At 44.1% G+C, this 12,688-nt stretch overlaps 1 long non-coding RNA gene across 1 annotated transcript in view; it reads left to right on the top strand.

The window, feature by feature from the left end:
- LOC109310582 overlaps positions 1-12,688 on the top strand; it is a 189,992-nt gene that overhangs the window by 111,588 nt on the left and 65,716 nt on the right. Inside the window, exon 6 of the long non-coding RNA XR_002101263.1 lies at positions 2,936-3,016. This is a non-coding gene — a long non-coding RNA (uncharacterized LOC109310582). The remainder of the gene's footprint in view (positions 1-2,935; positions 3,017-12,688) is intronic.

Below are 12,688 nucleotides of genomic sequence, written 5' to 3'. Positions count from 1 at the left end.
ACCTACATTGAACACCTTCAAGAGCAAATTGGATGCTTATCTTGCTGGGATCCTATGACCCCAGCTGACTTCCTGCCCTTTGGGAAGGGGGCTAGACTCGATGATCTCCCGAGGTCCCTTCCAGCCCTGATGTCTATGAAATTTATGGAATCTAGATGCTTTTCTGCCTAGAGACCCTAAATTGGCAATTTATATTATTTTTGCTCCACTTTTGTTAAATCATTTCAATTATTTTACATTATGAAGGTACCTTACTAGTTAGATTCTTACTTTAAAATATTCAGCTGATCAGATATTTTACACTTGCTTGAAAATTAGCCCGTACTTAGCTTGCCATATTTCAAGATAGCCTAGTCTCTTAAAAATGTGTATTTGGTTACAAAACAGAGTATGCATGACCAGTTCCACAATACCAAGCTACTTTTTCAGATAAATTTTCTTAGTTTTTATTGTAAAATGTCTAAAATACATAACTAACAAATCTGTGTGGAGTTCTGATCCTGTAAACATGTTTCTGTACCTCATCTCATAAGGAACTACTAATATAGAAATTCTTTGGTGTCATATTTATGTCAAACCCATAAATATGTTCTTAACTTCAAGCAAGAATAAAGTCCTATTAAAAGACAAGGAGATCATGATACATGCCTTCTTAAAAAAATGTTCGTTTGATGTAGCCCTTTAGTGAGTGAGATGCCATATGGAAAATTCTTGTAACTTTGTGGTAGCCTGGTGTTTACCAGTGATAAAGTATCTTAAGACATTTAGAAAGTCTCATTCCTGTCTTCTGATTTATAAAATGATCACATACATTTTCCTCAGGTCATTTAAGAGTACCTGTTCATGAAGATAATTTGTAATTTTAGTATTGCAAGCAGCAAAGGGAATTATATGTATCCTTTAAGATCTTAGACTGTATAGCAATGCCCTCTTGACCAAAGATCCATACTGACTTCCTTCCCCCTCTACATGTGTGCGTGATTGCTCCTTTAAGTGTTTATAGAACACAGAGTACAATTCATACGAATTAAAGCAAGTCAGAGACACCTCACCTGGATCACCATGCTCAATGAATAGTCAACAATGGCTCAGTGGGTAGTTAGGAGGAGGCATCAAATGGGGGTCCTCAGGAGTATGTCCTGGCTCCAGTACCATTTAATATCTTCATTAATGATTTGGATGATGGGACTGAGTGCACACTTGGCAGATTACACCAAGTTTGTGGAATTGCAGGAGGACAGGGCTAGGATCTAGAATGACCCAGAAAGACTGGAGAGATGGTTTGCAATCAGTTGGTTGTGATTCAACCAGGACAAATGCAGAGTCCTGCATTTGGGGTGGAATAATTGCATATATAAATACAGACTGAGGGACGATTGAGTAGGCTGCAGTACTTCAGAGTATGACCTGGGAGGTGCAGTAGACCATCTGCTGAATATAAGCCAATAGTATGCTCTTTATATGAGCCAATAGTGTGCTCTTTTTGCAAAAAAAAAAAGAAGAAAAATAGCCAGCAGCATACTGGGCTATATTAACAGTAATGTTACTTGCAAATCAAGGGCTGGTTGGACAGACACTTAACTGGGATCCTGTATTCAGGAGTGACCTTGCTTTGAGCAGGGGGCTGGACTGGCCTGAGATTTGTGAAATCAAATAGTAATTTAACTACAGAATGTCACGACTTATTTCTGAGGGATATCTGTAAGGCCGCATGTGCCTTCAGGAGCAAGAGGGGTCAGGTAACAATCAACTCTAGGAAGAGACTTTGCAGGCAAGTGTTGGGGAGTCACCAGGAGCAAATGTTCAGTAGTACTGAGTGACTGGGCCAGGTCACCAGGAGCAAAAATTCCATTTAAAGGTTCTGCTAGGTTCAGAGGTTCTTTGTCGATCTTGCGGCTTGAGGATTTTGATTCTCTGAGGCCAGGGAAACTGCAGAGTATAGTGGGAAACAGGGTCACTGTTTTATGTTGCCATTTCCATTCCTTGCATTTGGAAAATAAGCAGCCATGTGGCAGGGGCTAAGGGTTGATTTGGGCAGCATTGATCATTCCTCAGGCTGTCAAGCCCACTTGCTTAAAAAGTCCAATTTCACTTTCCCAAGTAAAGCAAGTTCTGGTCTGGTATTTCTGGAAATGGCTTGACAAGTACTTGTGGCATGCGATGTGGCAGAATTTGGTTCAGAAAAATCCTTCTATTCTCAAAGAGCGGTACTTTGCAACACAAATATGTCATTCAATTTCCCAGTCAGTGTTTATGCTACAGTACAATTTCCTACATAAAATAGTAAGAAGAGCTTACCAGCCAGAAATGCTTAATGATTAGGGTGGTACACAACTGAAGCATTACTAGTGAAATAGCTCACTTACTGATTTGTTGCCAGGTAGCGAGCCAATTAGCAGTGCTGGTTATTATTTACATTTCATGCTATATATCACTAAAATTGTGTTGTTGATTTATCATTTATATTGTTGTATTGTCAGCATAATTTATTCATATCATGCTGAGATACCTGGGAAATTAAGTAATAAAGAAAATGGCATGGAGTATGTCTGTATTCAAAGATATTTACTTGGGTTTTAATGAGAATGCATGTTAAGGTAAATCATAGATCACTTAGCTATTAAATTGTTTTGGAAGCAAACCCATTAAAAGTTTACTTCCTATATTTTCTATATGGGAAAAGGTTTGCTTTTGTTTTTAATTTGATTTTTTTCCTGCTAAATAAGTCTCTTTTTTATTTGCTGGTTTAAAGACCAAAATCATACAAACTCAACTGAGTAGCAGATTGCAAGAAAAGCAATGCAAATTAATATACTGCTTGAGATTTCCAATGTCCATTATTTATTAAAAGCCTTTTTTTCTTTTTCCTCTGTTCATGTATTAGAACAGTATCTTCTTAATGGAAATTAGATTTAGTTGATTTGTATTTTTACAGTTAGACATTTTCTGTGGCCAGTTCTAAAAGTCCAACAGGGAGAAGAAAAATAAGAGACAAAACCTTGGAATTCCATAGGATGTAAGTGCTAACAATGTATATTTAAAGGCTTTTAAAATATGAATAAGTAAAAGAATAAAATATAACCAATTTTTGGTTTGGTGGTTGCTTTTAGAATGCAAAGGAAATTTTTTTAATGTGTGCTGATGCTACATAGAGGCTATATGCATTATCTTTTATTGGAAGTCTTGTGATCCTCACCTACATTATATACTAGCATACACACAGAATAGATTTAATCAATGTAAAATTCTTTGAAGCTTCTTTACAATTTTTTAGGCATTTCAGATTTTCCACCAGTTCCTAAATTTTGACCCCAGGATCTCTTAATCTGAGGACCTACTGTATTACTCTCTAGCTTCCACTCTGCCCTTTTAAAATCTTTTGACTTCCAGTAGCCTGAGCGTGTGTTCAGAATGGTTCCGCTGGTCAAGAGCTCATTTGGTTCTCTTGGAAATGTCCTAAGTGGAAAAATACTGCGCCAGCAGGGAGCTGCAGTGGATCATCTCTAGCAGTCTTGGTTCCAAGATGCTACACTTTCTTTAGAAGCTTCCTGCAGAACCATAAATTTATTGTGAAGTCAAAAGTATGTATTTTTTTTCATGAATTTATTATGAAAATGTGGCTTTTTTGGCTGCCTTTGCCTGTGGCACAGATTATTTCTTTCATGTTGCTCTAGCATACCCACAGAAATAAATAACACATACTCTTTTCTCGTGTGTCATGATGTGGAGATCTTCTGAAAATGACCTTTTAGTTAAACAGCTCTATTGACTCCCACACTTGAATTTCCTGCCAGCTCAGTGGTATGATTTTCAGTTTTTGCAATGCTTGCTATTCATTGTGACCCTCATAGGCGCATTAAAACCCAAGATGAAGAATAAGTGTACTGAGCAAACAGCATCAAGCCTTAAGCTGCCATCTAACCATATGGTTGGCTTAGGTCCCAGTTCAACTGAGGTCTTGGAAACTCACTTAAATCGAATTAGTGGTTTGGTCTGTGAAGCCAAACTAAGACCCTGGGCACCAACTTGTGGGGAGAGGAACAAAAATGGCAGGTGCCATATTGCTGGCCCTGCCAGTGCCTCCATCAACAGCCCAGTTGCAAATGCTGTGCTTTGTGCCATCACCACCCAGGGCAGAAAACTGTCCAGTTACACCTCTGCTGCATGGGGTTGCTGAAATCAGCACAAAAGCTGTTTTTTATGCATCTGAAAAGGGTGGATCCTGAAATTAGGGCTATCCTTGATTTTTAGAGAGATATTTATCTTAGCAGGTGATTTTTTAAAAATTATGGAGACCTGGTGTTCATGCATATTGACATGACATGTTCAGCTCTATATTGGATGAATGCAAAACCGTGGAGGAAATCTCAGACTAGTTTCAATATAAGAACATGATATGAGGTAAGACAGGCTCATGCTTTCTTAGCAATGCTGTAACTTTAAGCAATGATGTATAGGAATGACATCATAATTTTCCAAGAAGAAACGATGCCTGTGCTCTGGTTTTTGTGTTCAACACTGAGTTAAATATGGGTACAAAAGAGTGTAAAAGAATGAATTATAAATATACTAAAATAAAACTATTATATTGCACTAATGACTAGTAAACCAGTTATAAATTATTGATGTTTATCAATTTATCAATTGAAAAAGCACATTTAAAATAAAGAGGAGAAAAGCAAGACCAATGCATCACAAAATGTATTTTGCTCATTTATTTTGATAATCGTAGTTTAGATTTAATGGGTAATTCTTGATTTTGAATTAGCACATTTAGGGTAATATATTTATAAAAATACTGCATCCTGAGTCACATGAAACCTCACTGTAGCACTTAGCTTGAGAGTGCTGACTGAGGATTGAGCGAATCACCTTTTTTTGTTCATATCATAAGGTGTCTGAATTAGCCAGGGCTGAGTTACCAAGGTTCTATTGTGCAAAATACAAAGATAACTGCAATATATGAATGTGTTTTGTTTCACAAACCTACTAGCAGCAAATGCCAATTATGAAAATTTCAAGAGGTCAGCAGGTTTGCCACTTCGCACATTTCTGCTGGAACCTCTGTCTGTCTTTAAACAGGCGAAACAGAATACATGATTGGCTATGGAGAGATGTAGCATTTATCCTACTTGTGAGAGAAAAAAAGATCATATGATTTGCTTTTAGCTATGTTATTTGAGAGGCATCAGATCTTTTCTGACTTGAATGATAAATGTCATATTCCCCATTTAACCCTTCCATTACATATTTTCTTTCACTGTAACTGCATGCCGTTGTCCAAAGCTGCTGAAATGTTTTGCAGTTGCCACAGGCAATGGAATTGCAGAGGCTTGAAATATATAAAGAATTTGATAGCAAAAGTTGATAAAATTAAGGTTCTAGCATTTAATGTTGTTTGCTATGAACGTATCACTTTAATGACCTCAGTCACATTCTTTTACCTTCTGGATAATCTTTAAACCAGCCTTTATTTCACCACAAACTGGCATGGGCACAGGTACTGGGCATGTAAGTTGTTGCTGCATTAAATCTTGTTTAATGTGGTATTAAACATTGATTGTGTACAGCTTTTAGTCAAGTAGCTTACTGATAACATCAGTTTAAAGACAAAGGAAAACTATCTCATGTCTAAGTCCTGCATGATCTTCTCCTAGCATTTGAAATTTGAATTTCTGTTTCTTTGTTTCCCAGTTAATGGTCTGCCTGGGCCAAAGGATATGAATGTGAAATATGGTCATTAGTTTACAAGTTTACATTGCACTAAGCTGGTAGTTAGTGAGGAGGCCATCAAAGGAGTCATTTGAAGAGAAATTTCATCTTTTAAACAGGGAGGGAAGGAAGGAAGGACTTTTTAGCTACTTTATTCAGGGGTTTAGGGTACAAGAAGTTGGCCTCTCCGGGGTCCAGGTCCAATATACAAAGCAAAGACAAACAAATCACCATCAAACCAAAAGCACCATGTCATTACATTCATAACATCACACCGCGACAGACACCTTTGCAGTATGACATGTTGTGCCTAACATGTTGTTATGCGGTCAGGAAACCTGGCCACACAGTTGTACAGTCAAAAGCCCTCTATAAACAAATGCTTCCTACCCTGCTCTATTCGATGGTATATGTAACAAAACCTTAAACTTCCCGCACAAAGAAAAAAAGCAAAAAGCAGTCTAGTGAGGGCCTAGGGTACAGCGTGAGCTTGGAGTCGCAGTCTACCACTAAGCCCGCCTGGTTGCCTATACCGGTCATGACATTAGAGTGCGTATTGAAGACAGCCATCCTTCACATGGCACAGTGTCCCCTCAAGGGCTCAGAATGCCTCAAGGTGGGCACCACCCACCAGAGTACAGTGTGCTCAAACTCCAGCAAGAGGTGCACATGCACCAGGAGACCAAAAAGCCTCAGGGCATTGTCTGAGCTGGTCCTGGCAAGCCACTTGCGGCGGCTCTTAAGGATGGCCTTCTTGGCTTGACCCAGCAAAAAATTGGCCAGGTAGACAGCACCCCATTTTGCTGCCTGGCATGGGTAGGAGTACATGTAGGTGTTCTCCGAGAGGCTCCTACCCTGTACCCACAGCGGTGGATTGCGGGTGATAAAGAGTGGCCGCAGATGGGGACGGTTGAGGAAGGCGTGAAAAAGGCACTCCTCAATGCCCCCAGGGCAGAAGGGGCAGGCTGTTGAGGCAGCTGGGTCAAAATGGGACACAAATGTGACAGTGGCTAGGATGCCATGTAGCAACCACCACTGCAGGTTGCCAGTCTTCTTGGTGGTTAGTGGCTTATACACTGTGTGTCAAGGCGGGTGGACTGGTGGGGGATCTGGTGGCCCCAGGCAGTGTCGCCACAGTGTATCAGGGTGGCCTGCCACCACCTGGGCATGGCAGACATGAAACACCCAGGCATACAGACTTCTGTGGGACAGGGAAGCAAAGGGGCAATTTGTGTCACTGTCAGGAGGCACGGGGAACATCAGCATGGTTTCAGGTCCACTGGCCAGCTCACTGGCCATGGCTGGGGTGACCAGCAGTGGGGGGAAGGCCTCACAGGGCATCCAAGGTGAGGGGGACCTGGCGCACCCTGAGATGGTTGGGCAGGGAGGCTGCTGACTCTGGTGGGAGGGCAGGCTGGATGTCACACAGGAGATGGCCCACACTGTGGATGAAGCACATGCCCAGCTGGGTGGTCAGGGCCTTGGGAGAGAGCCAGGCTGACCAAGCAGGGTCAAGGAGATGGTCCAGGTGGAGGACACGCACCTGGATGAGGGTGTCTATGAGGCTGGCAGAGGTCAGGCTTGGCATGGGGTGCCGCAGGCCTGGGTTGTGCACCAGGAGCTCCCTCAGCAGCTGCAGGAACTGCAGGCATTGGGCCTGGGGCTGGAGGCAGAAGGTGGCCTGCCAGGCTCATACCACACTATTGTAGGAGGCTGAAAGCACCTCCCAGTTCAGCAGCGTGAAGTCCAGCAGGAAGAGCTCCTTGTTGAAGCCAAGGGCTCACATCCTCTGCAGGACTCGGCACACCAGTTGTTGCCAGGGAAGGCACTCTTCACCATAGAGGAGTTGCTGAAGGGCTTGCAGGCAGAAGGCGGCCACCTTGCTTTCCAGGTTGACCAGACTCTAGGACCCATCCACAGTAGGAGAGAATGGGTAGGCATCAGCACTACCATTGCAGGCGGGTCTCCACCTCCTCCTCAAGGCCATCCCAGTTATGTGCATGAAGGTGGGTGGCCCCAGGAACACTTCCAGAACCTTGAGGCCCTTGTGGCACCAGGTGAGGCCCCCCTGGCAAATCCAGGGGGGGTCACGCTGGTCAATTCACCAAGCAGCAAGGTATCACTCTTGGCCCAATTGATATGGGCTGAGGAGGCACACTTATAGGCTTGCTGGCATTCTGTAAGGGCCCACACATCTTCCTGGGTGTTGAGGAAGATGGTCACATCATCTGCATACGATGACAGCTGGAGCAGAGGGCTAATGGATGGGCCCATGGCCGTTGGCTGGGCCATGTCTTTCAGGTGGTGCCACAGCACATGCAGCAGTGAATCACTGGCCAGGGCGTAGAGCATGCCCAACAGGGGGCAGCTCTGAAGGATGCCTCTGCACATGAAGAACAGGGCGCAGAGCATGTCATTCACCTTGAGCAGGCTGGAAGTGTCTTGGTACAAGATCCAGAGGGTCCTGGTGAAGAGGGGCCTGAAGCCAAAGGCCTCCAGGGTCTGGAAGAGGTAGGCATGGCCCACCCAGTCAAAAGCCTTCTTCTGGTCCAGAGAGATAAGGCCAATGTCCAGGACGAAGAGTTCGCTGGCTGTGAGTAGGTCATACAGCAGGAACAGGTGGTCTTGGATGGTCCTGCCTGGCATGTAGTAACTTTGCTCATGCCCAGTGACAGACGCCATGATGGTGCAGAGGCAGGTCACCAGTGCCTTGGCCAGAATCTTGTAGTCCACACACAGAAGGGAGACCAGTCACCAGTTCTTAATGCAGCCAATGTCTCCCTTTTTGGTCAGCAGCATGAGCACTGCTCGGTGGCAGCTGACCAGTAGGACCTTGTTGATGAGGCTCTCTCAGAAAATGCATAGGAGGCAGGGGCTGAGGAGAGGCCAGAAGGTCTTGTAGAACTTGGTGGGTAACTCACTGAGGCCTGGGGCTTTGCCAGAGGTGAGGCCAGCTGCGGTGGCTGCCATGTCTTCCAGAGACAGTTCCTGCTCGAGCTCACTGGCTTTCAGAGTGCAGACGCGGCAGGCCCTTGTGAAGTTCCCGCATGGACTATGGGCAGGACAGCTTGGCTGCAAACAGGTTGCAGGCACTTCACCTGAGTCTGTGATTACCCTGCCCTTGGGGTCTTGAGGTGATCTAAGACTTTGCTTGCTTCCCACTGCCACCCACATTGAAGAAGAAGTAAGTTGGGGCGTCAGTTTCTGCCAGCTTTCAGCAGCAGGCATGGATCTTTCCTCTGTGGGCCATACTCTCTGCCAAGTTGTGCAGGCATTTCCAGTGGAACTGGGGGCTCTTGTGCAATGCCATGTTGCTGCCAGTGGCCAGCAGGGCAGCCTCGGGGTGTGCCACATCTTCCTCCAGCTCTCAGATATGGTGACACAGTTCATTTGTGGCTAGCTGGGTGTACTGCTGGCAAAAAGCCCGGATCTGTACCTTGCCCACATCCCACCATAGCTTCCAGGAGGAGTAGCTCATTCTTGTGGCCTCCCAGCCCCACCAAAACGTGGGCGAAGCAGTCCCAGTAGTAGGAGTCTTGGAGCAGGCTGATGTTGAAACACCAATATGGTGCCTGTGCACAGGCTCTGCCAGGCAGGCTCAGTTTGCAGCAGGTCAGGCCATATGACAGGCCCAAGGGAACGATGTGGTCGCTGCACAGGAGTGGCAGATGGTGCTTGGTGACGTTAAGGCAGGCAACGGTGCACTGGTGCACATCAGGATGCAGGGCTCACCAGACATTGACGAAGTCTGCAGTCTCCAAGGCAGACTCCAGCCTGCATGCTGAGGGCAGGTGCGGCTCAGGCCCCATGCAGTCAAGCGAGGGATCAATGGTGCAGTTAAAGTCCCTGCGTATGAGGAGCAGGTCATCATTCTTGAAGGACCACCCGTGGGGATGCCAAGTAACTAATTAATCCAGACAGTCATTAATCCTTGATGGTTCGGGGCATTAAAGTAAATTAATTTCCCTGAGTATTAATCTACTGCCCAACCCCACTCAGAGTTAGAAGGAGTAGCTACATGGTACAACACAGGTAGGTTGAACAATATTAGCTGTATTACACAACAAAACCTGCGCAATATTCCCGTAACACCTGAGCTGCACCACAATAAAATACACCCAATGGGACAATAACCTGACGCACATCCCAAACCCAATGTTCCTGGTCACACAACCAATCAACTACACCTTACAATGAGCTTTGATCACTACACAGTTAACTGCTATGCAACTTCAGAGACAACCCAGAAACCACAGCTGGCAGCAAGAACACCCTGGGCCTAGTCAGCAGGGAAAATCCTCTGACAGTCCCTGAGGATTTCTAGCTTTTTCCTGCTTAGGTATTCAGCACCTCAAATAGGGGAAGAGTGATACTTTACCCAACTGTAGCTTCCCAATGACCAGGACCTGCACTTGATGAACTCCCACACTCTGCGAGCCCGGAGCCAGAACCGTCCAACCAGAGAGCGAAGCCGAGCCCAAACCCCTGCTGGCTGCTCCAGACGGGATTTATAGCCCACCATAACTCTGTGGGTGCGGCCCTCCAGCCACTTAGTGACCCATTTGACTGTGTAGGTGTCGATGCCACAGTCCCCTAGTTTTTAAAATGAGAATGGGGTGAGAGACAGTGTTGAAGGCCTTCCTAAAGTCCAGAAAGACGATGTCCACTGCTACCCCTGCATGTAAGGATTTTGTGACCTGGTTGTAGAAGGCCACCAGGTTGGTCAGACAGAACCTGTCTCTAATGAACCCGTGTTGGTTGCCCCTAAACATAATCTCCCCTGCTGGCCCCTCATGGACATGCGTCATGATAATTCTCTCAAAAAGCTTACCCAGGATCGAGGTAAGACTAATTGGCGTATAGCTTCCTGGGTCCTCCTGCCTCCCTTTTTTGAAAATGGGAACCATGTTGGCCCTTTTCCAGTCCTCTGGCACCATACCAGACCACCAGGAGTTCTCATAAAGCCGTGCCAGGGGTCCCTTGTACAAGACTGTACAAATACACAGGAACCAACACTCTAAAAACCTCATGGGAAAAGCTTCTTTATCAGCATGTCTACATGTTGCCCTACAGTGACGGAGCAACATGTTACGTTGTGTGCTACAGTGACGTAGCAATTGTGCGTATCTGCTTCTCAGGTATAGCGTGCCACTATGATGACTGCAGTGAAATCTACCTGTGCACCATGTGCATGGCACAGCAAGCACCCATACTGGGCTGTGCTGTGCTTTAGTAGTTCCAAAGGAAAGTGCTCAAGCACAATGCTGTAGCAACATTACCATACAGTAGTGTGTAGATGCACGTTACATCTCCCACATTGGGTGTGTCTGGGCAATTCTAGATCATAATGCCAATATATATTGTTTATACCAGGTCATCACTTTCCAAGGTGTAAAAGATAAACTTCTTCTCTAGAAGAACTTCCACTCTGTTGAGCATGAGCAGATTCATGGATTTGACTATGTGCAAAAACCTCCAACTCTGTTTACACCAGTGGCAGTTGGTGCAAAGGCATTCGGTGGAGGTTTAAATGTAGGCCTTTGAAGTCTCAGCTCAGGAGCTTTTATGGGGACCCTCCCCCCTCCCTGAAATCTTGCTATATTTCCTTTACAATATGTTGCTGGAATTAAATATGAGATTTACCTTATTGCTTCTGTTTTTTTAAATGTAAAATAAAGCTGTTTTTTTTAAGGGAAAATATCAGGCATTGTTAGCTCACTTATTTGGGAACCTACTTTCTTTTCTCATCTCTCACTGGGTACATGTACATAGTATTATTCCTTACCTAAATTCAGTTGGTACAAGCCATTTCTAATTGTGTATGATGAGTTGTTAACAAAACATTTCTAAAAAGTCTATAATAGATACAATTAGCTATTTACTCATTAGCTTATCGTGATTTCAGAGTAGTTTGTTATTGACTATGGAGTAAATATTTCACCATTTAAAAAGCAATGATTCACAGACTGAAAGTTGTCAAGGAAGAGGTCTAGAGGTGTCAGTGCATGACAGTCCATTATAGCACAAAGGCCCTGCTATAAGCTATTAAGGACATTATCATACTTTAGACCAAGTACTAGTAGAACTCTGTCCAAAAAACAATAGAATAAATTGCCCTTAGTTCACAGCATAGCCATCATGTTCCCTGATGGCCTAGATTTCCAGGTATGCTGTATTTCCTGATTTTGTTGCTTTCACTAGGAGGTTCAAGGCAACGGGGTTAGGTATTATCCTTAAACAGGTAAATGCAGTGTCCTCTTTCCATTGTCTTATGCTTTCTCTTTCTACGTATTTCCTTCACTCAACCATTACTTTTCTTCTTTGACCTCTTTTTTCTATCTCCCTTGTCTTTTGCTTTTCTGCTCAAAAGCAGTCTGCATTCCTTGTTCCTTTCTTATTGCAGTGTAGGAAGCATGCTGGGATGGTGCCGTAACCTGGAGTAGCCTTGAAGGGGCTCCAAGTTATGCTGGGGCTGAACTGACTCCAGTACTCCAGCACAAATCGAGGGGTGGTGCTGATAGGGGCGGGGAGGGAGAAAAGCTTTAAGCCACTATTTCCTCTTGTTCAGGACCTGCATAGATAAGAGTTCCACCAAACTCATCTGTCCCAGTGACTCTGATGTGTCAGTTTATATGCTTTAGCTTTTTTTTTAAATTTTAGGCTCATCCCTTCTTTGCTGGTTGACAGTATAACCTTGGAACAATTTGTAGACAATTTTTTAAAAATCACGAACCCTTTGTTCTTGATATACAAAACTCACCAAAAGTTCCATTGGAAATCAGATGTGCAGTGATGCTGAACTAGACTTCTTCATTAGTGTTAATACAGGTTTCATCCACAATTGCAAAGACTGCAAGTAAAGCTGTTGATGTGTTCTTCTATGTAGTTCTTTGGTTTCCAGTTTTGATAAGTGCAGGTGGATGCTTTTTTTCTTGTTCTTTAAATGTAGCATGACTTTATGTGGCACAACAGCATG

This window comes from Crocodylus porosus, unplaced genomic scaffold (assembly GCF_001723895.1).
Source record: "Crocodylus porosus isolate Cpor-Errol unplaced genomic scaffold, CroPor_comp1, whole genome shotgun sequence".
NCBI lineage: Eukaryota > Metazoa > Chordata > Crocodylia > Crocodylidae > Crocodylus > Crocodylus porosus.
The sequence above is the reverse complement of the archived record's forward strand: the minus strand, read 5'-3'. Positions and strand labels throughout refer to the sequence as shown.